This window comes from Rosa chinensis, chromosome 7, assembly GCF_002994745.2.
Source record: "Rosa chinensis cultivar Old Blush chromosome 7, RchiOBHm-V2, whole genome shotgun sequence".
NCBI lineage: Eukaryota > Viridiplantae > Streptophyta > Magnoliopsida > Rosales > Rosaceae > Rosa > Rosa chinensis.
The window spans coordinates 18,602,129-18,624,158 of record NC_037094.1 but is presented as its reverse complement, the minus strand read 5'-3'; the positions used below and the strand labels follow the sequence as shown (position 1 = coordinate 18,624,158).

General features: G+C 36.9%; 2 long non-coding RNA genes across 2 annotated transcripts; one reads left to right on the top strand and one right to left on the bottom strand.

Moving 5' to 3' along the window:
* Positions 1–1,727: 1,727 nt before the first annotated feature.
* Positions 1,728–4,872, bottom strand: LOC112176576. The gene is made up of 3 exons (XR_002927012.2): positions 4,115–4,872; positions 3,335–3,411; positions 1,728–2,048 (listed from the first exon to the last, which is right to left on the bottom strand). It is a non-coding gene; the product is annotated as an uncharacterized LOC112176576 (long non-coding RNA).
* A 15,299-nt stretch (positions 4,873–20,171) lies between these two features.
* LOC121050553 lies at positions 20,172–21,896 on the top strand. Its single transcript, XR_005803401.1, has 2 exons — positions 20,172–20,601; positions 20,685–21,896. It is a non-coding gene; the product is annotated as an uncharacterized LOC121050553 (long non-coding RNA).
* Positions 21,897–22,030: the final 134 nt, after the last annotated feature.

Here is a 22,030-nt window from a genome sequence, read left to right as displayed (position 1 = left end):
GATAGGCCGGATTCAACTCCTGATTTTATTGTTAGTCACTGTAATAGGGATATGTTGGGTCTTTCTAATTTTTTATTTTGTTAATTTGAGTTCTTTTTGTTAGAAAGATGGGTGTGTTACTCTTTACATGCCTTCCCTACCTCCAATCACTTTTTAACTATTTTTTTTTATAAATAAACTTCTCTCGCTTGAGATTTCATAAAATATAATTTAAAAAAAAATTGTCTGTTAAAATGATTCTTAGAGATTAGTACCTAGATAACTGAAGCCTTCTGTAAAACTTAAACATGACTGAAGAATGTACGTGTCATTATCAAAATTCCAAAGCCGCTCATACTGTTCGGATTGTATTTTCACTATTTTGGTTCAAACATATATAATTTTGGTGCAACCATAATATCTCAGATTTACATGCTCGATCACCACTATTTGTCGCCAGTGGCGGAGCCAGAACTTTAAGTTTACTGGGACACAAGTAGAAAATATAAAACATACAAAATTTCTAAATAAAATTTCTATCTATTAAAATGGTTATTGACATCGACGTAATTTTATATTTTAAAATCGTTTCAAAACAGTCTTCTTGACTATATTAGTAAAATATTTTTTCGCAATAAAAGAAATGAAACAATCGTTTGTTATATCGCAACACTATTTAATTTTCTTTTAAATGAATATATTAAGCATGAAAAAGAGTACAAGTAGAATTGAAAAAAGCATAAAAAGATGACAACAATATTTGATTTTCTTTTAAATGAATATATTAAGCAAGAAAAACAGTACAAGTAGAATTAAAATGGCATTCAAGCAAGAAAAATAGTATAAGCAGAATTACAAATAGCATGCTGTGAATGAGAATTGAACTAGGAACCTTTATAACAACACAGTCAAACCGAACCACTACACCAAACACTTAATACACGATTGTAGCTAATTAAATTTTATTTCTATGTGAAAAATTCAGTGGGGCACGGGACCCACTGGGTCTCCACGTGGCTCCGCCCCTGTTTGTCACTAATGAGAATCTGTCACGCTGTTTCAGAGACAAAATTAGTGATAACATCATTTCGTCATCCATATCGATTAGTGATAAAAGTGTACTAATTGGCGACAAAACAGTTTTGTCACTAAAAGGGTTTTCTCTTGTAGTGAGAACTAAAACCAATATATCATAAAATAAACAACAGACTATTAATTAAAATGAAATTGAGGAAGGAAGGTGATAGTCTTATTCCACCACACCAAATAGAGGTTGGACGTAGAATCATGTTAGTTGACAATAACAAATGAATTATTTTGACAAATAGTTAAAGTACATCATAAAAAAAAAAATATATATATATATATATATATAAAATAAATAACCCAGTTAAACCCAGAGATATGGACTCAATGCAAAGCCAAAACTACTAATCAAAGGTAATTATATCTGTTAACTAGTGCAATAGTGGGTCTCCATAATAATTAAATTTTTACACATCTCAATCATTCATATTAATCTCAATTGTTCCTCATCAAGGTATTTAAGTCTCAAACCAATTTATAGCATCCAAGAAACTCCAATATATATGGAAGAAAACGTCATATTATGGTACCTTTCATCAAACATCTATATCTATATGATGAGATCATTTGAATATGTTAAAGGGAATGGTCATCTCCATCACCCGCGCTTGTGAAATAATAGAAATTGAAATCCAATTAGGTAGCACCGCTCTCTCTTAAGATCAAAGAATTGTAAGGTCTTGCATCTGATTATAGAGTGCCACACCCCGAATTTTGAAATAAGGATTCAAATCCGGAACATGACTAATAACAATACAAATAACGTTCTGAATTTTTCTCTCAGAAACAACCACTAGTTACACCTCTTGATATTACATAAACAAAATCCTCAAGCTACTTATTACAGCACACTCTCACCAAAACAAATTGTAAAACCCAAATGAGTATAATTCTCCTCACAAAAACAAATGCTGCAAATCTAATACTACTACTCTAAACCGCACGATCACTGCCCTGATTCTCCTGACCTGTGAGATTACCCGCTACACAATTTGAATAGTGTACCGGGATTGCAACAACACCAAACCCGGTAAGCTTTTTGCAAAGCTCGTGAGTAAATAAGAAAGAACTGTTGATTTATTTAATTACAAATCTTATAATTCAAATAAACAATCAACACATTCACAAGGTAATCTCCAAAAATCACAGTAACATAAAAGTAGGTATTTTTCGATACTCTTTTTAAAACTCAATCAACAAATATTGCATCATTAATATGTGAAATAACATTAAAGCAATGCATGCTTGATTTTCTTTTTACCAACACCTTCACATACTCAAAATATATCATGGATAGATATTTGATCAATTTCACATAACACCTTCACATATTCAAAATATATCATGGATAGATATTTGATCAATTTCACATAAGTACATTTCTCTTTTTAGTGAATTTTCAGATTAACTGGTAACAAATCATAAATCCACGTGTTAGGGTCCAACGTACTATACCCAAAACACGGGAAAACCAGGTTGACTGGTAACAAATCATAAATCCACATGCTAGGGTCCAACGTACTATACCAAAGCATGGGACAGCCATCAGCATACCAAGGACACTACCAAAGTATGTATACTCAAAGTAAGCAACCTTCCTAAGAGTATAATAGTGCACTATCTGTAGGGACTAGGGCCCAAGGCTAACTTCCACATAACACCAAAACACATTTACCAGTAATTCACTTAAGCACGGGGTAGTAGATAGCACCCGGCTTCACAATTGTACTTCTCAGACATAACCAATTTCTCAACATACAATCTTTAGAAGTTTTAGATTGTATAAATATGTATAAATGTATATGTACACCCATATAAAGAGACATATTATTTCAAGACAAATCTTTACTTCTCAAAATAATTTCCACATATTCATAATTGGCCATATAAAATAGCTTTCACATCACATGATCAACATTTCATTATTCAACAATTAAATGGGAGATTAATAACTTGAATAATATCCAATCAATTCTCAATCATTTCATCATACCAATCACACATCAATCAACATATATATTTCACGTAAATATATATATACGTAATCATCCGCTCAGGAATGACCACTAATATCAACTATAATTCAAGTATAAAAACCGTGAAATTCATTTGTATAATAAAATCATTTTACTTACCTATGGACCGTAGTTGATCAAGTCCATATGATTTAAAACAAATATTTATTCCATAAATATTTTCACACAATTACGACAAATAAATTAATTAAAAGTACTCGGTTCGTAATATGAACCGCGTGAGGTTTACTCACCTCTAATCCAGCTGCGTCTTCTAAAATGTCAAATATAACGATATTCCAAACGCTCGTCAACTCAAACCGTCAAGTACCTAATCAAGTATGGTCTTTGCTTAGTAAACGAAACACGAAATAAACTTAAACGACGATCCAACGGTCAGATTCTAAAATAAAGACGATCCAACGGTCGGATTCGAAAATAAAGATGATCCAACGGTCGGATCCTCACGGATTGCCCTTAGGATCATCCTCCAAAATTATCTCGAAGATCCAACGGTCGGATCTTCCTGAATCGTCCTTATAAACATCTCCACAAAATTTCATGAAAATCCGACGGTCGGATTCTCACGAATCGCCTTCCAAATCACTAATTCACAATTATACGAAGATCCAACGGTCGGATTTTCGCCCGTGACCTCACAAAGTCACTGGGACAGTCATACGATCAACATATTAAAATTATAAGTCCATCCGACGGTCTGATCTTCACAGATAACAAATCGAACGATCGAAATCGATCGAAATCGTCAAATTCATAACTAAATCATACGATATCCAAAAATTGCGTATAATATATCGAAATGATCGTATTGAAATGTAGAATCTAAAAATGTAAAGCAATCACATTTTTGACCCCCGGAGGTGGCCGGAAATGGACGCCGGAGTTAGGGACCGAGCCGCCGCCGACCACCGCCAATGGTGTCGGGTCCAGGCTGTTCCTCTTCATCTCATCAAGCCCAACCACTTTCCTAACTAGCATGAAGTCTGAAAATGACTGGAAGGGATAGAAATTACCTTGAACAGTCGGGTTGGCCGGCAAATTTCCAGAATCCTGCGATAATTTGCAGAACCGGCGAGCTTGATTTCGACGTAAAAACTTCACTTTCAGGCCTCGATTCCTTCTGGATAGTTGTTAATAACATCAAGGCGAACTCACTGGTTCAAGAATCACTAAAACGAAGCTCTACAGATCGAGATATCATGATCGAAAGCTTCGGTGGCCGGAAAAACCCCAGAATCCGGCGAGCTTGAATTCCGACGTAAAAACTTCAACAAATCGCTTCGATCCCTTCATGAAAGTTGTTCATAACTTCAATATGAGTTCATCAGCTCAAGAATCACAAGAAATGATGGTCTGTACCTCGAGATATCTCGATCGAAAGGTTTTGGTTTTCGATCGAAAACCGGCCGAGCTCCGACGAACGTGAAACCGGTCACTACAGGTGTGATCCTTCTGGTATGATGATCAGCATGTTGAGACGAGTTCATAGAGCTAAGGATCGGAAGTTTTGGTGGCCGGAGCTAGGAGAAAACCGGCGTTGACCCTTTTATGGTTCAAAGCTTGCAGCTCAAAACTGCCGGAATTGAGGCCGTCCGGGTGGAAAAGGTCACGTCCAGCAGCTAGGAGAGGTCGAGGCGAAGCTTTGGTGGCTCAGGGGCGGCTTGGCGTCGACGGACGGCGGCGCTGCAGGCGGAGGAAGAAAGCCCAGAAAGAAGAAAGTGTCGGGGGCGAGGAGAGAGAAGAGAGAAACCGGGGGAGGAAAATAGGAAAAAGAAAATTTATGAAATTTCAGAAATATTTTTCTATTTATAGAAAAATCTCAAGTTTTCAAATATTCGAAATAAATTGATACGAACTCCGAATATTGTGTTCCATATATGCACGCGATCGTATCGACGAGCTCTGCAACTTTTGTGAAGGAAGTTTTCCCAAATTCGGTACGTATAAAAAGTCAACTTTCGCGGGCGCTTAAATAACGTTCGTTTTCGAAAATAAAATCGTTCGAACTACTTCCACAACTTCTCCAAGCTTCGTACTCACTCCTAATACCGCAAAATCAATTATAAAAATCCATGGAATTTAATTTGGATTTTTTTCGGGGTATTACATAGAGAACGACACGAGGGGTGAAAGAGATGATTGAAGTTTTGAGTTGGTGGTTGATAATTGTTAGGATTGTGCATTGTACTATTGCATACCAAATATTGAATGGATGTATGGATTCAAAGAGAAATTTCAATATTACCAACTCTATTATCTTTATCTGGTTTATTAGTACGCGCTCCACGCGCGGCGACTTTTCAAACTCTGCAACTCCTTCACGGCTTCACAGATCTAAACTGGGAATCATTGTTACCGACGGTGACTCCTCCACTGATTGAGCACTCTGCTCTTTCTCTGGCAACGGCGACCCCTCCCATCTTCACCTTCTCCGCCCTCCCACCGGGTAGTGGCGGAGAGGACTCGATGTCTGCAAATCAAAACAAACGATGCCGAGCAAACGATGCTCTCTGCGACAGGTTCACGGCGGCGCAAACCACTGATGCAGAACCTGCAACTCCATTACCTGTTTCTTCCCCTGATTCGACTAGCTATGCCGCTCGTCTTCTCAACCCGCTCAGTCACTATGGCAAAGCTGCAATCGAAGATTTTGCAATGACTGAAGAGGATTACACTATCACTGAAGGTACGATTGCTCCAAATATCTGTTTCTCTCAGCGAATTAATGATAAATTGGACATTGAATGGCGGTGTGCTGTTATTGTGAAGTTGATGGGAAAACCAAATGTCAAGAATGCCTATACTTTTATGCATAGTGGTCTCAAACGAAAATGGAACCCTCAAGGTCCATGGCAACTCATTGACTTGCCCAATGACTTCTACATAGTTAAATTCACACTGGAAGCTGATCTTAATGTTGCCTTATGTGGAGGTCCTTGGATTCTTGCTGGACAGACCTTGGTTGTCCAAAAGTGGCGTCCTGCATTTGATCCCAACAATGAAAAAATAAACAATATGGCTGTATGGGTGAGAATTCTGGGTATTCCTGTTAGATATTTCAAGGATTATACACTTAAGGTGGTGGGGAAAATACTGGGAACTGTCATCAAAATTGATAAGTTAACTTTAGCTCAAGCTCGAGGAAAGTTTGCTAGAATTTGTGTTGAAATTGATCTGCAGACACCTTTGAAACCTTTTGTGGAGATTGAAGGAGTTGCCTACGGAATTGTTTATGAGGGAATATCACAAATTTGTTTCAATTGTGGTTGCTATGGACATGCCAAAGCTAATTGCCCTCATTCTGCTCCCTCTAAGCCTGTTCCTGATGCTGAAAATCATATGCATTCTGAAACTCCCGCGTCCCCAGATTCTACTGCAACTAACTCTTTTCAGCATCCTACGGAAACTGCTTTGCTTACCAAACCCAACCATCAGTGTAATGGCATGGAAATTGCTGATCAGAATGTGCAAGCAACTCGAACCGGCCACGGACCATGGATGCTCATGTCGTACAAAAACAAGAAAGCAAATTCTAGCAAGATTCCTGCTAACAGTGCCCCTGTTCCACCTGGTTCGAGATTCGCATTACTTGAGACTTTTGTTGAAGGAGAGGAAAATGCTCTTAATGAGGTACAACCTACTCCTGTTGATTCTTTAGATGTTAAAGACAATTCTGAACCTGCAGTGGTGCGTATGTGGAAACAAGTTCAAAAAAAAGCCAATATGATCACTACTGACAATGTGCAGCATGCTTCTACATCCAACAAAAACACCTCAATTGGCAAACCTTCCGGATCTCAGAAAAAGCCTCTCAAAGACATAACTAATGGAAAGTCTAGTTCGAGACCATTTGTTCCTAAATTCAACCTGGGAAAAAGATCTAATCAATCTTCTGGAAAACACATTGTGACATCTTTAGCACAGAAGTCTAAAGCAACATCTCAGCCTATACCCATTGATAAAATTCAGTCTTCAGTTTCTTCCAGCTCAGTTCAAGATTCACATCCTCCATCCAATTTCTCTGCCAAATTTGGGAATTGCCCTCCTGAGAGCTGTACAAATTTGGAGTCAACTTGCACTGAAATGGATTCGACTAATGAGGGTTCTACTAGCAATGGTCAGGTGTGTTCTGTCCTTGCTTCTGATAACTTGAACAACATGATATCTATTGTCTCTGGTGAGAATACTGATCTATCCTCCATTATGGAGGATATGGTTGATAATTGATTTTGGGTCTCAACCCTCTTATTACCTGCTTTCCAATGATTAAAGTTCTCTTTTGGAATTCTAGAGGTGCAGGAAGTGAGAAATTTAGATCTGACATTGCAGATCTTGTTAAATTACATTCAATTGATATTTTGGCTGTTTGTGAACCCCGTGTCCAATTTCCTAGAGCTAAAGATTCACTCTTATCTCTTGGATTCTCTGATTATATCATTATTGAAGCCAATGGATTTTCTGGTGGTATTTGGCTCCTTTGGAAACCTAATCTCTTTAAGGTCCAATTTGTGGATAAAAATTGTCAATCAATCACAGTTAGAGTGACTCTCTCTGGTGGTATCACTTGGATGCTTACTGTGCTTTATGCTAGTCCTACTAACTCTGTTAGAAGCAATCTATGGAATTATTTTGATCACCTGGTTTCAACACATCAGTTGCCTTGGATTTTTATTGGTGATTATAATGAGCTTTATTCCTCTGCTGACAAAAACTTTGGTCCTATGCGTGGAAGAATTGGAGGGCTTAAGCAATGGGCTGATCATAACGCCTTAATTGATATGGGATTCATTGGGTCCAACTTTACTTGGTCTAATAACAGAATTAAAGAAAGGCTTGACAGAGCTTTTTGCACTTGTGATTGGAGATCTTACTTTCCTGAAGCTTTTATAAGACATTTGGCTAAAATGAAATCTGATCATTGTCCTATTCTTTTACAGCTTCATTCTAATAATTCTGTTAACAGAGCTGCTATCCCTTTCAGATTTCAGGCTATGTGGATGACTCACAATGATTTTGCGGCTTTTGCCTCTTATGTTGATAATACCTGGAAAAATTCTTGTGGGTCTTTTGTTGAAAAAACTCAAGATCTATCACATGCTCTTCTGGACTGGAACCAAAACACTTTTGGTAATGTCTTCAAAAAAAAGAGACAGTTACTTGCTCGCATCGGTGGAATTCAGAAAGCTACTGACAGGTATAGCAATCCCTTTCTCCTCAACCTTGAAGCTAAGCTTTTGATTGAGTATGAGACTTTGAGAGACCAGGAAAATCTTTTTTGGAAACAAAAATCGAGGATCAAGTGGTTACAAGGAGGTGACAGAAATACCAAATTTTTTCACTTGAGTACTCTTGTGAGGAGGCGGAGAAACAAAATTGAAGGATTACTTGATGAAAATGGGGTTTGGCAAACCGACACTGATTCTTTGAAGAATATTGCTGTTGCTTTCTTTCAAAAGCTTTTCTCTAACTCCATCACACAGGATTCTAGATTTGTTATTCCTTGGCTTTTTCCTTCTCTTGAATCTGATGAGCTGAATGATTTATGTCTTCCAATCAATATGTGTGAGGTTAAGACTGCCATGTTCTCAATTGGAGGACTCAAAGCTCCTGGCTCCGATGGATTTCCTGCTGTTTTCTACCAAAGGTTTTGGAATCTTTATGCTACAGAAGTCTTTTTGATTGTGCAGAATGCCTTTACTTCTGGTGAAATTCCTTGTGGTCTGAACCACACCATTATCTCTTTAATTCCTAAAGTCAGTGGACCTCAAAGTATGATGCAATTCAGACCTATCAGTCTGTGCAATACTGTTTACAAGGTAATCTCAAAAATCATTGTGGCAAGAATTCGACAGTTCATGCAAAAGCTAGTCAGCCCTAATCAGGTCAGTTATGTCCCTGGTAGACAGATTTCAGATAATATAATGATTGCTCAGGAAATTCTTTTTAAATTCAAAAGGTCTGCTGGCAAGAAAGGCTTTTTTGCTTGGAAAGTGGATTTATCTAAAGCTTATGACCGCCTCAATTGGCAGTTCATTGAGTCTGTTTTATGTGAATCCCTTCTGCCTCAGTCTCTCGTAAAACTTATCATGAGTTGTATTACCTCCACAAGTTTCCAGATTTGTCTTAATGGTGAACTTACTCCATCTTTTAATGCTCAACGAGGAATAAGACAAGGTGATCCCCTCTCACCTTATATCTTTGTTCTTTGCATGGAGAAATTGTCCCATTTAATTCAATCTGCTGTTGATATTGGTGCTTGGAAAACTGTGAGGGCTTCTCAATCAGGTCCTAAAATCTCTCATCTCTTCTTTGCTGATGATCTGATGTTATTCTCTGAAGCAACCTTTGATCAAGCCTGTATTATTAAGCAATGCCTTGATATTTTTTGCTCTCTCTCTGGACAAGCTGTCAGTTATGAGAAGTCTCTCATTTTCTGCTCTCCTAACACTAGCAATGAGATTGCTTCTCATATCAGTTCCACTTGTGGCTCTCCTCTTACCACCGATCTGGGAAAATACTTGGGTATGCCTCTCATCCACTCTCGTGTTACTAAGTTTACTTATGCTAGCATCTTAGATAAAGTTCAGAGTCGATTGGCTGGTTGGAAAAGCAAAGTTTTAAGTTTAGCTGGCAGATTAACTTTAATTCATTCAGTTACTGCTGCTATTCCTAATTATGCTATGCAGACTGCTAGATTGCCCATGTATATTTGTGATGACTTGGACAAAATAAATAGGAACTTCTTGTGGGGAGATACTGAAAATAAAAAAAATATCCATTTGGTGAACTGGGATACTGCTTGCTTGCCTAAGAACCTTGGTGGTTTAGGAATCAAGAAAGCTTCTGATATGAATCAATCAATGCTTGCTAAAGCTGGTTGGAGGTTATTCCAAAATGATGTTGGCTTGTGGGCTTCAATTTATAAAGAAAAGTATTTGAAGCGTGGCTATTTGTTTGACCAAAACCATCAGCAACCTAAAGACTGCTCTAGTACTTGGAGAAGTGTTCTTCATGGTGTCAATCTTTTGAAAAAAGGTCTTATATGGAGGGTTGGTGATGGTAGGAAAATTAAGTTTTGGACTGATGTATGGTTCTCTCCTACTGCACTTATCAATCATGCTCTGCCTGAGTGTATTATTAATTTTGAGGCTACTGTTTGTAGTTTCTGGAATGATAATGGTTGGGACTTGACTTTACTTTCTGCTTGTCTTCCTACTGATATTGCTAATCAAATTTTGCGAATTCCTCCTGGTTTTGATGGTTGTGGAGATGATATCCAAATCTGGGGATGCACTTCCAATGGTTCTTTTTCTGTCAGGTCAGCTTACACCATCTTCTTTGAGGACTATGATCAGATGAACTCTCCTTGGAAATTTATTTGGAAAATGCAAATTCCCCCAAAGCTCAAGACCTTCCTATGGGTTCTTTGTCATGGTAAACTTCTCACCAATGCTCACAGAGTTAAAAGACATCTCACTGATGATGATACTTGCCCTATATGCCGCTGCAATAGTGAGTCCCTCTCTCATCTTTTCAAAGATTGTCCTGCTGCTCTTAATGTGTGGAAGTCTTTCACCTTGCCTCAGCCTGTTAAATTTACCTTCTCCATGAGTTGGGAAGGTTGGTTACAGGCGAATCTTTTCTGCAAAGCCAAATGTAATGCTGGAAATCTTTGGTGTTCTACCTTTGTTTTCATATGCTGGCTTATCTGGAAATGGAGGAACAATCATATTTTTGAGTCTCACTTTCGAAAACCAAATTATCCAGGTATGGTCATTAGTGCTGCTATCTCTGAATGGAACAATGCTCAGTTGAAATCTGACTTGAACAGAACTTATTGTCTTAAGCTTCTGAATTGGATGAAACCCCCTCATGGAACCTATAAATTAAACATTGATGGAAGTAGAAATGGACATTCTGGAAAAATTGGTGCTGGAGGGGTTATCAGATGTTCTAATGGATTATGGATCAAGGGTTTTCAGATAAACTTGGGCATAGGCGAAGTTTTAGATGCTGAATCTTGGGGCCTATATTATGGTCTCCAACAAGCTCTTAAATGTCACATTACTCATGTTGAAGTAGAAACGGACTCTGCAATTCTGGCAAAGTTGATCTCTCATACTGATGTCACTCTTCATCCCATGGGCTCCCTTATTTGTTGCTGCAAAAATTTGATCAGAAACTTCCTTTGCTTCTCCCTAAAGCACATTTACAGAGAAAGTAATATGGTAGCAGACTGCCTTGCTAAGGAGAGCATCAATCATGATTATGGGATAATTGAGTTTGATAGCCCTCCCACTCATGCCTCTTCTGCTTACCTTGATGATCTTGATGGTGCAACCCGTCAAAGAAGAATCTCTGTTAGGCATGATGATAGGCCAAGCTAGTTAGCGTCCTTTTTTGTTTCTTTGTTTCTGGGTCTTTTGACCCCTTACTTACCAAAAAAAAAAAAAAAAAAAAAAAAAGAGAAATTTCAATATTGTTCATCAAGACCAAATAAGAGATAATGAATACTTATCTAATTATTATAGGCGAGAGAAAAAAATAAGAATGAAATGATAAAAACCTCAGGCTATATACGAAAAGCATCTCACACATCTCATTACATAATTATGGATTATGCACAAAGCGCCACTATCCAAAAGGCTTGATATGAACTCAATGCAAAGTCAAGACTAAGTCAAGACTACTAATCAAAGATAATTGTGTCTGTTAACTAGTGCAATAGTGGGTCTTCATAGTAATCAAATATTTTTTTAAAGCATCATCTTTACTCAGCCCAATCATTTATATTAATCTCAATTGTTCCTCATCAAGGTTCTTAAGTCTCAAACCAATTTATACTTGATGATTTCACGTTTTTTAATTGGAATTCATTAATGCATTATACTTTCATCCAATAAGAAAGAAACTCTCTCCTCATTTTATAAAAGTTCAAACTAAAGAGAATAAAAGAAGATAGTATGAGGTTTTTATCATTCTATTTTTCTCAAGTCCTCCGCCTCCGCCTTCTTTAGATCCACCTTAAATGGAGGTTTTGCTTCGGTACCTCGGTGGAATATACACAAGCCATTGAATGCAAGCTCGGTATGTATTTGTTTGTGGAATTTTATTTGAGTTGGGCTTCATTTTTGGGTTTCGTGCTTTCAGGGATTGGATAGGCCCAATTTATTTTTAGTGTTCATAAATCGACCCTCATTTTAGATGAAATTGCAGAATTGCCTTTTTAATTTAGCTATAAAAAGACGACATATGCATGTGAGGAGGTTCAGATCTCAGTTTTCACCCCCTTTCCCTTATTACTTCCTCTTTGACCACCCACCATTCTCTCATCTCTCAAAACCATCATCCATCATGGATAACAGCAACAACGGAAGACAGAGGACACAAGTCCCAAAAGTCAAACCAACCACCCCAAGCACCTCCCAATGTTGGTACTCTTGCCTTCTCAAGATGTCAACCTCAAGGCCATTGAAGCCTATTGGAAAACATAGTGGGAGCATGAGCAGTTCCTGCAGCGGGAAAGGGAGAAGCAGATCAAAACATTAGAAGACTTGAGGAGAGGTGGAGGTCACTAAGGTGACATGGTGTGGAGGAGTACGGCGGCTTCAGTGTGGAGGAGTACTGTCGAACTGTTACTTTTTTAGTGTTAGTATCTTAAATTGGTAATTAGCATTTCAGTGTGATTTAGGGTTTGTCCTATAATGTTTTACAAAATATTTTTTGAAATATTGTCTTGCAAAATGAAAATGAGAAGTGTGCCGGTTTGGTAACCTTTTCAGAGGGGCTTTTTCATTTTCAAAAACAAGTGAATATGCGTTCGGTGGACTTGATTAGAAAAACACGGAAAACGATTTTCAAAAATAAGAACCAAATTACACTATAAATTTGAAAACATCCACCGTTTTTAAAAATGAAAGAGAGGATTAGAAAACACGGAGAATAAAATATTGATGAAAGCCACGATAAAGTTGGCTCTTCCACTAGCTCTGATCTCCTTCCGTCCTCTCTTTCTTTAGAAGTCTGATCCTAGTAAATCAGTAGTTCTATAGTATGGGTCTTCCTTTTCACTTTCAAGATCTACAAGCAAACATCTGTGATGGAAAACTATTCTCACCATATCTGAATGTTTCTTTGGTTTGGGTGGTATTGATAGACATCAATTGGTTGCTAAATATGTAGACATATCAAATTTAATCATCTATATTGTAAATTGAGGTTGTTTTATCTGGTTATCAGTTTTTGAAGTTTCTCCTTCATACCCACAGACGGACCTGTTTGATATTTTTAATTTTGCAGCAACTTACACCTGATTAATTCATATATATTTTGGAAAAGATTATTCGCTAATGTTTCTATGCGGAAATTGTACTATAATGACCCATGCCCCGATTTTTTAACTTGCCCATATCAAAGCTTGGAGAGCTTTATGGAGAAGAAGCTCTGCTTTGAACAGTCTTCATATTTTAGAACAATGATACATTAAGCAAGATATAACTAAGGGAGAAGAAAAGAACCGTAGTAGATTTGTTTTTTTTTTTAATTTTTTTTATTATAAATATATTATTTAGTTTGAAATCATACAATTTCATTCAAAAATTCTTAGATATAGTAATTCGATGAAATGAAATGCCAATCACGAATATGCCATAAAAATTTTATATTTTGTTATCGAACAAATTTTTGATGTTTTTATTTTTGGAAATGATTTTGAAAAAAGCTACTAGACATGTTCTCCAATCTTTAAAATATTAAATCATTTCTCATTTTCATTTTTAAAATATATTTTTTGAAAATTGTTTTCAAAAACATTACCGAACAGGATATAAATTTTTACTCATCCCAATCATTCATATTAATCTCAATTGTTCCTCATCAAGGTATTTAAGTCTCAAACCAATTTATAGCATCCAAGAAATTCCAATATATATGGAAGAAAATGTCATATTATGGTACTTTTCATCAAACATCAAACATATATATCTATATGATGGGATCATTTGAATATGTTAAAGGGAATGGTCATCACTATCACCTGTGCTTGTGAAATAATAGAAATTGAAAGCCAATTAGGTAGCACCACTCTCCTTACGATCAAATAATTGTAAGGTCTTGCATTTGATTATAGAGAACGACAGGAAGGGTGAAAGAGATGATTGAAGTTTTGAGTTGGTGATTGATAATTGTTGGGATTGTGCATTGTACTATTGCATCCCAAATATTGAATGGATGTATGGATTCGAAGAGAAATTTCAATATTATTCATCAAGACCAAATAAGAGAGAATGAAGACTTATCTAATTATTATAGGCGAGAAAAAAAATAAGAATGAAATGACAAAAACCTCAGGCTATATACGAAAACATTTGATTATAGAGAACGACAGGAAGGGTGAAAGAGATGATTGAAGTTTTGAGTTGCTGATTGATAATTGTTGGGATTGTGCATTGTACTATTGCATACCAAATATTGAATGGATGTATGGATTCAAAGAGAAATTTCAATATTATTCATCAAGACCAAATAAGAGAGAATGAAGACTTATCTAATTATTATAGGCGAGAGAAAAAATAAGAATGAAATGATAAAATCCTCAGGCTATATAAGAAAAGCATCTCACACATCTCATTACATAATTATGGATTATGCACAAAGCGCCACTATCCAAAAGGCTTGATATGAACTCAATGCAAAGTCAAGACTACTAATCAAAGATAATTGTGTCTGTTAACTAGTGCAATAGTGAGTCTTCATAGTAATCAAATATTTTTTTAAAGCATCATCTTTACTCAGCCCAATCATTTATATTAATCTCAATTGTTCCTCATCAAGGTACTTAAGTCTCAAACCAATTTATACTTGATGATTTCACGTTTTTTAATTGGAATTCATTAATGCATTATACTTTCATCCAATAAGAAAGAAACTCTCTCCTCATTTTATAAAAGTTCAAACTAAAGAGAATAAAAAAAGGGAAAATTCTACAATGTGTTAACGTATGACATGCATACAATTGCCTTAAAAGTGGTAAAATGAGTCCTCAAAATAGTAATATTAGTCCTCAAAGTAGTAACATGAGTCCTTAACCACATGTTCTTAGTTACCACATGAGTCCTCAAAATAGTAATATTAGTCCTCAAAATGGGAACATGAGTCCTTAAAGTGGTAAATTTTCTTAGTTTACCATATGAGTCCTGAAAATAGTAATATTAGTTCTCAAAGTGATAATATGAGTCCTTAGAGAGGTAAAAATAGTTGAAATATGAGAAATGTTAACATACCATAGCTTTACCCTAAAAGAAGATAGTTGTTTTCTTTTAAGTCCTCTTATATCACAATTGCACAATAATATGTTCATAAATTGGGCTGTTGGCACGGGTCAGGCCCAAGACAAGTTGGATTGTCCTACTCTTTTTTTTGCTATAAATTTTTCACTCTCCTTGTTCCAAATCCTTGTTTACTCATCAGAAATATGGAAAATGTTTCTGGTGCAACCGACTTTCATATTTACCATAAGGCACTCACCACACCATCTTCCCACTTCTGCAGACTCTCTATCTCTAGCCCATTTCCTTCGGCTGCATTACCATCTTTCTTTCCACTCTCGTTTTTGAACCATTCTTCCATTTGTTCTGCTACAACTAATGGGCTCAAGTGAAAGATGGTTCAAAAAAGAGCAGGGAATATGGATAATTTGTTGGTTACCACTAAAAGTTGATTTTTCCTTTGAATTAATCTGAAGAATTGAAATAGCAGATTAGGTCATTTGAATATGGCGCTCTGCTTAATTAGGGAAAAGGGAGGAGACATCTCCATCGTGCCCCTGCTTGTGAAGTGAAGTAATAGATTTGGAAATTGAAGACAAGGACGTGAAGAAATGGAGACCTCTAGGGTGGCGATCTGCCAAACGCAACAGGCGTGCTTGTGGGTCTCTTCCTACGAAGATCTATATATACACACACAAAACTGTGAACTTGGCTTTATAACATCCAAGAATATACATATTCCTACATTCCACAACCAAGCTACAATATACTTTCTTCCAAAAAGTAAAAGATAAAGAATAATATACGAGCAAGTTATGGCTATGAGAAATGACATATTCCCACAGCCATGGTATGGGGCGACCAATTAACAAACAACTTTTAACCATTTCTCGGCTAGAATGGAAGTTGGCACCATCGAAATAGCCAAACCACAACTGTAGATTAAGCATTGATCCAACCTAAAAAGAAACAAAAAAAACTAAATCAACTCGAGGTTTTAATATCGACATTTCATTCTTGTATTCGTTGTATCTAACCACTACAAACGTAGATAAGGCCAAGCAAGCTAGGTTGAAAGTACAGTATACATGCCTAAGGTACAATGATCAAGTTATAGAGAGAATACGAAAGCATGCCGATTCACTCAAGCCCAAACCATTAGCAAGAAGCAGTCATTCACCAGGCATCCTAACCAAGTTGTTTCATACTGACCTAAGAGCAAGTTCACCCGTTGGGTCACTAGGTCACCCATTATTCACTGCTTTTTAGTGTTAATTTCACCATCTGGATCACGAGCACAGTGTATTTCGTACCCTGGGTCACCAGACGTCCTAACCAAGTTGTTTCATATTGACCTAAGGGCATCAAGGTGAGGAGGAGATGATGCAAATACTTTGTCTATACATAACCCTTTCACCCACCTTTAATTTCCATGATATCTAAAATATTGTGACCGTCTTTTTCATACTTAGGTCATTAAAGCGATTCAAAGGAAACCCCATATCAAGCATATATTTCACATATGCTAATTCTATTTTCGTTTGTTTTTCACCCTGTTATTAATCATTCATGAGAGAAGTTAAGTCTCTCACAATTGATGATTACAAAACCATTTAGATCTATGTCAATCACACTTCTTATCCATAAAGTGATTCATTCTGATCCATTGGCAAGACCAACGAAATGATAGAAATGTGAAGAAAAAAATGAACAGCTCAAGCAAAAAGTTACTTTTTTTTAGAAAAGCAAACAGGTTTTTTTTTTTTTTTAATTATTGCAAACAGGTTACTTATATTAAGCTATTCCAGCATTCCAAGTACTAGACTACTCCTTGCAATACTTGAATAAAAACAAGTACGTCCAGATAGAAGTTTTCCTATTAAAAAAAAAAGGATCTCTTATAAGCCAAGAGGTACTGCTGAATCATTAGCAATAGTGAGTTACTTCAAGCATATAGATGAAACATAATGCAAATTTCTCATAAGATGCAGTAATCATGCACTAGTTACCAAAAAGAGAAAAAAAGAAGTTGAGTCATGCCAGAGGTTAGAATTTTAAATGGAAACCTTTTGTTCGATCACAAGCTAACCTAGATTTCTTTCAAGGACATAATGCAGCAACGCCAAACACTGAACAACTTAAATAATAAAGAACACGAGGGCATGCAAACAACAAATACTGAATCAAACTACAGACTAAGGGTGCGTTTGGATGAGAAAATTATAAAATCCGTAGGAATTTATAAATGATGGAATCTTTAACTCCATCAATCTAAAATTTCATTAATTGGAATTTCTATTGTTTGGTTGCATCTATTTAAGATTTGAAATGTGTAATAAATTAAGAAAGTTTAAAACAAATAAAAAGATAAAATAGAAAAAAAATCTTGTTTTGGAAATAAAAATGGAATACTACAAAGGAATTTGTAAATGACAACTATTTTGGTAGAAATTGAAGTGAAAAATTTAAATAACGAATTCCTTCGTTTTTTTCCACAGAAAAATTTAAAATTTCCAATCTGATAGTGCCAAATGAGGGAATTGGCTTTTAGGAATTATGAAATCCTCACTTTCAATTAAATTCCATCATTTTTTCCCTCATCCAAACACACTACAAAGGTATTCCAATTAAGCCTATAGTAATCGAGAAGCGGGGTGGCTTTTTCATCAAGATCGGCTGCAAGCACTTGCTCAGTACTCCTCCAGAAGGATAAGTCGATCTTTAATTCCTAAAGCGGTATTCATGTGTTAGAACACTCAATATCATGTACAATCAACAAAGGGAGCCCTTCTAAGTCTTAGCATTCTCTTTCCACTCAAGCTGAATCTTTACCATATTCTCAAAAAAGAAAAAGAAAAAAAAAACTCAATCTTTACCCACTTTTGAAAGCAACACAACCTTAGAGAGCCCCATAAAATCAAACCTGCTAGTATTGTTACCACCTCTAGAGCCAAGCCTTTTTTTTTTTTTAATCGCCACCCCATTCATGATGGGGCTTGAACTCCTGACCTCCCAAATAAAAGTTTAGAGCCTTACCACCCCACCAACACACACACACTCCTTCATTTTACTATCTTTTCGTATTCCGATGAGAAAAATAGGCAAGGATGCTATTCAAATAGTCCGTATAATAGTTTATTGAAAATGTCTGCAAATTACTTTTAATTAATTCCTAAATTAATATCTAAAATATTCATTTTTATTTTATAATATGTGTAAAATACAGAAAAATTATAAAAATTATATTTAATAATTTGTTCATGGAGCCGATGCTAATAAGTGATAAGGACAAACTGATCAAAGACGACAATTTTGGCAGTAGGAAGTACACAATTAACGTGTAGAGGATTACCAGTTCTTGTCAAATTTAGTGCAATTTTTTATTTTTTTGAGAATGAAACTTTATTGAAAATGATCAATACAGTACATAGGAATGGAACAACCATCCTTACACTATAAGACATAATCTCTAAATCAGCTTGTTTGCAGACATTCAACCAAGGAGGATAATCCTCAAACCAAGTACAGACTTCTCGATGCTTCTTTGCATGATTTGCTAGTGCATGTATAGTGCGTTAGTGCTATTACATTCTCTTAGAACTATGGGAGCGAAAGGTGCACATCAGGTTATCTTATAGCTCTTGAATCGAATGAACAATAGCTGTGCATCCGATTTCATTTCTAGATGAGTATATTCCGGCTCCAATGCTAGTTGCAACTTTTCACTTATTATCAGGGGCGGATCCAGGAATTCAACCTTGGTGGGGCTTGAATTTCTTAACAAATGAAAAAAAAAATGGCTATGCACATTAGCAACACCCATGAACTCCATTCAAGTTTACACACAAATTCAGCAAACCCAACCCAGAAATCAAATTCACGTTTACACATACACAAAAATTCAACAAACCCACAAATTCACGTTTACACAATTTCAGATACCAAAAAACAACCCAGTACCCAAAAGGTCAGAAATCAAAAAGGGTTTAGCTAATTAGCTTTAACAATTTCAATTTAGGTTTCATGAATTGGTTATCAGAATACCTATTTAACATCGGTGATTAGCTATTTCGGTGGACTCACTGATCAAGCCATCAAGGGCCAAAGACAGAGCCAGAGAATGAGGAGAATAAGATAAGAGACCTGAAGCAGTAGTCGGTGGAGTGACTGATCAAGCTATCAACGCATCGAGGGTCGAAGACGGAGAGGAGGAGAAGAAGAAAAGAAGAAACCTAGAACTTTCGTTTACTGCTGGAGCCTGGAGGCCTGGATCTCGGAATCGAACAGGAATAGAAGAAGACGAGAAGAATCGGTGGTGGGGCTTGAGAAAGGGAAAGAGACTTCAAAAAAAAAAAACACAAATATATAGACTTAATTTTTTTTTCCGGCCCAAAAATCTCGGTAGGGCTTGAGCCCAACCGAAACATGGCTGGATCCGCCCCTGCTTATTATGTTCTTTTTTGCAAATTAAATTATTTGGTAGAAAATTGAAATTGAAGATAGAAGATGAAAATATGTGAATATGTATGCAGCTCATTTGTACAGTCAATTCTATATTGCGGTAATTTCAATTTGGCATTTCATGACATATACTCATGATGAATTTAAATGCTGAGTACACTCTGAATATCCGACTCGACCATTTAATCGAGGCACAAAAGGTTGAGCAAAAATTTGTTTAGCTACGCCGTCCAAACTCCAAAGTGAACCATTGTTTTTGTTTTGCCATATATGTGGGCCCCCGTGGAGATAATAAATATAAAAACATTGCTATATATACCATACTTGGTAGACAAGTGAATGGTGTACGAGGCTGCTATATTGGGTAAAGTTGATAATCCAAACCCACTCCTCTCTCTCTCTCTCATCTCTCTGTGTGAACCCTAAAAACCTCCTCCCCTCACCTTCAGATTCCGATTTAGTTCCTGGGGATTTAGCTTCACGCCCAAAAATATGCCAATCCTTATACATAGTCACAACCATAGCCATAGCAGATTGTTCACTTGGTTTTCTCGATACTTATTGGGTTCAATGGAGGAGAGAAGAAAAGCAGATCTCATTCTGTATTTTTATCGGTTAGATCCTTAAGGCCTTAGGGTATCTGGGTCATTATGTAGCCACAAATACCTGAAGGTTTTGCTGAGCCCCGAATTCAGATGGAATGGATAACAGAGATCAAGTGAAGCCAAGGAAGATGGATCTCCTCCTTCCTTCACATCCACCGGCGCCTCCAGGTAATTTTTTTTTTTTTTAATTTAATTTCTTCAGATTTTGAAAATTTTTTAGCACGGGCCAATTGATATTTTTGTATTTCTAGGTTAGCATTCGACCCGGCCCAATTTCACAGTGATTCATATCCTAGGCTGACTGGGCCGAATGCCGTATTGGTATATCCTGGGCTGGGCTCGGCCTGGCCCGATTCCGATTTGTTCATAAATTTACCCTTGTTTCTTACAGTTTGTTACGAACTTCACCATTCTTCTTCCTTTAAAACCCGACGAGCGGAGGCACTCTTGGCACTCCCATTTTTATCTTACTGCTTGTAATCTTTGCATACCCTCATTTCCTATCCTCATCCATGGCCAACAACAACCCCCGTTCATTCCCAACCCATACGGAGATAATCCTCCATATGTTCCAAATCAGAACTTTATCGTTGAGCCAAACGATCCGAACCCACCTGTCCTACTGAATCCCAATGGTAATTTTTCCCGGGTAATTGAAAACCCTTATTACAATGCCCGATTCCGATTTGTTTATAAATTTACCCTTGTTTCTTACAGTTTTTTACGAACTTCACCATTCTTCTTCCTTTAAAACCCGACGAGCGGAGGCACTCTCGGCACTCCCATCTTTTATCTTACTGCTTGTAATCTTTGCATACCTTCATTTCCTATCCTCATCCATGGCCAACAAAAATCCCCCCTTCATTCCCAACCCATACGGAGATTATCCTCCCTATGTTCCAAATCAAAACTATATCGTTGACCCAAAGATCCGAACCCACCTGTCATACTGAATCCCAATGGTAATTTTCCCCGGGTAATTGAAAACCCATATTACAATGCTAATCCCGAGCAGATTCAGCCTGCACACTTTGAGCCCCGTGAGAGAGAGAGGAGGCTCATGGGAAGGGAACCGATGAAGGGCCCTTAACAAGCCCAGAAACACCCCTCGGGAAGCGGGGGAATACGGTTCTGGTGTGGCTGGGGGGCTTGTGGAGTGGCCGGGTGGTGGCGGTTTAGATCCCGTGGTGGTGTCTGTTTTAATCTCTTGGTGGTGTCTTTTAATCGTTCTTAATTTCTGTTGTGTATTTTGTTGTAATGTATTGTTGGAATGTGGGATCTATATAATAAAATTTCATGTTGGGCTTGTGGAGTGGCCGGGTGGTGGCGGTTTAGATCCCGTGGTGGTGTCTGTTTTAATCTCTTGGTGGTCTCTTAATCGTTCTTAATTTCTGTTGTGTATTTTGTTGTAATGTATTGTTGGGAATGTGGGATCTATATAATAAAATTTCATGTTGTTGTAATTTTTTTTTGTTCATTGTTATGTTTATTCAGTACAAAATTATCACTCACGAGTCACGACCAGGTAAAAAATGATTAGAAAGTAAGATAACTACTATTGCTTTATCTTAATGCAAACCCATCTGAGCAGAAGAAC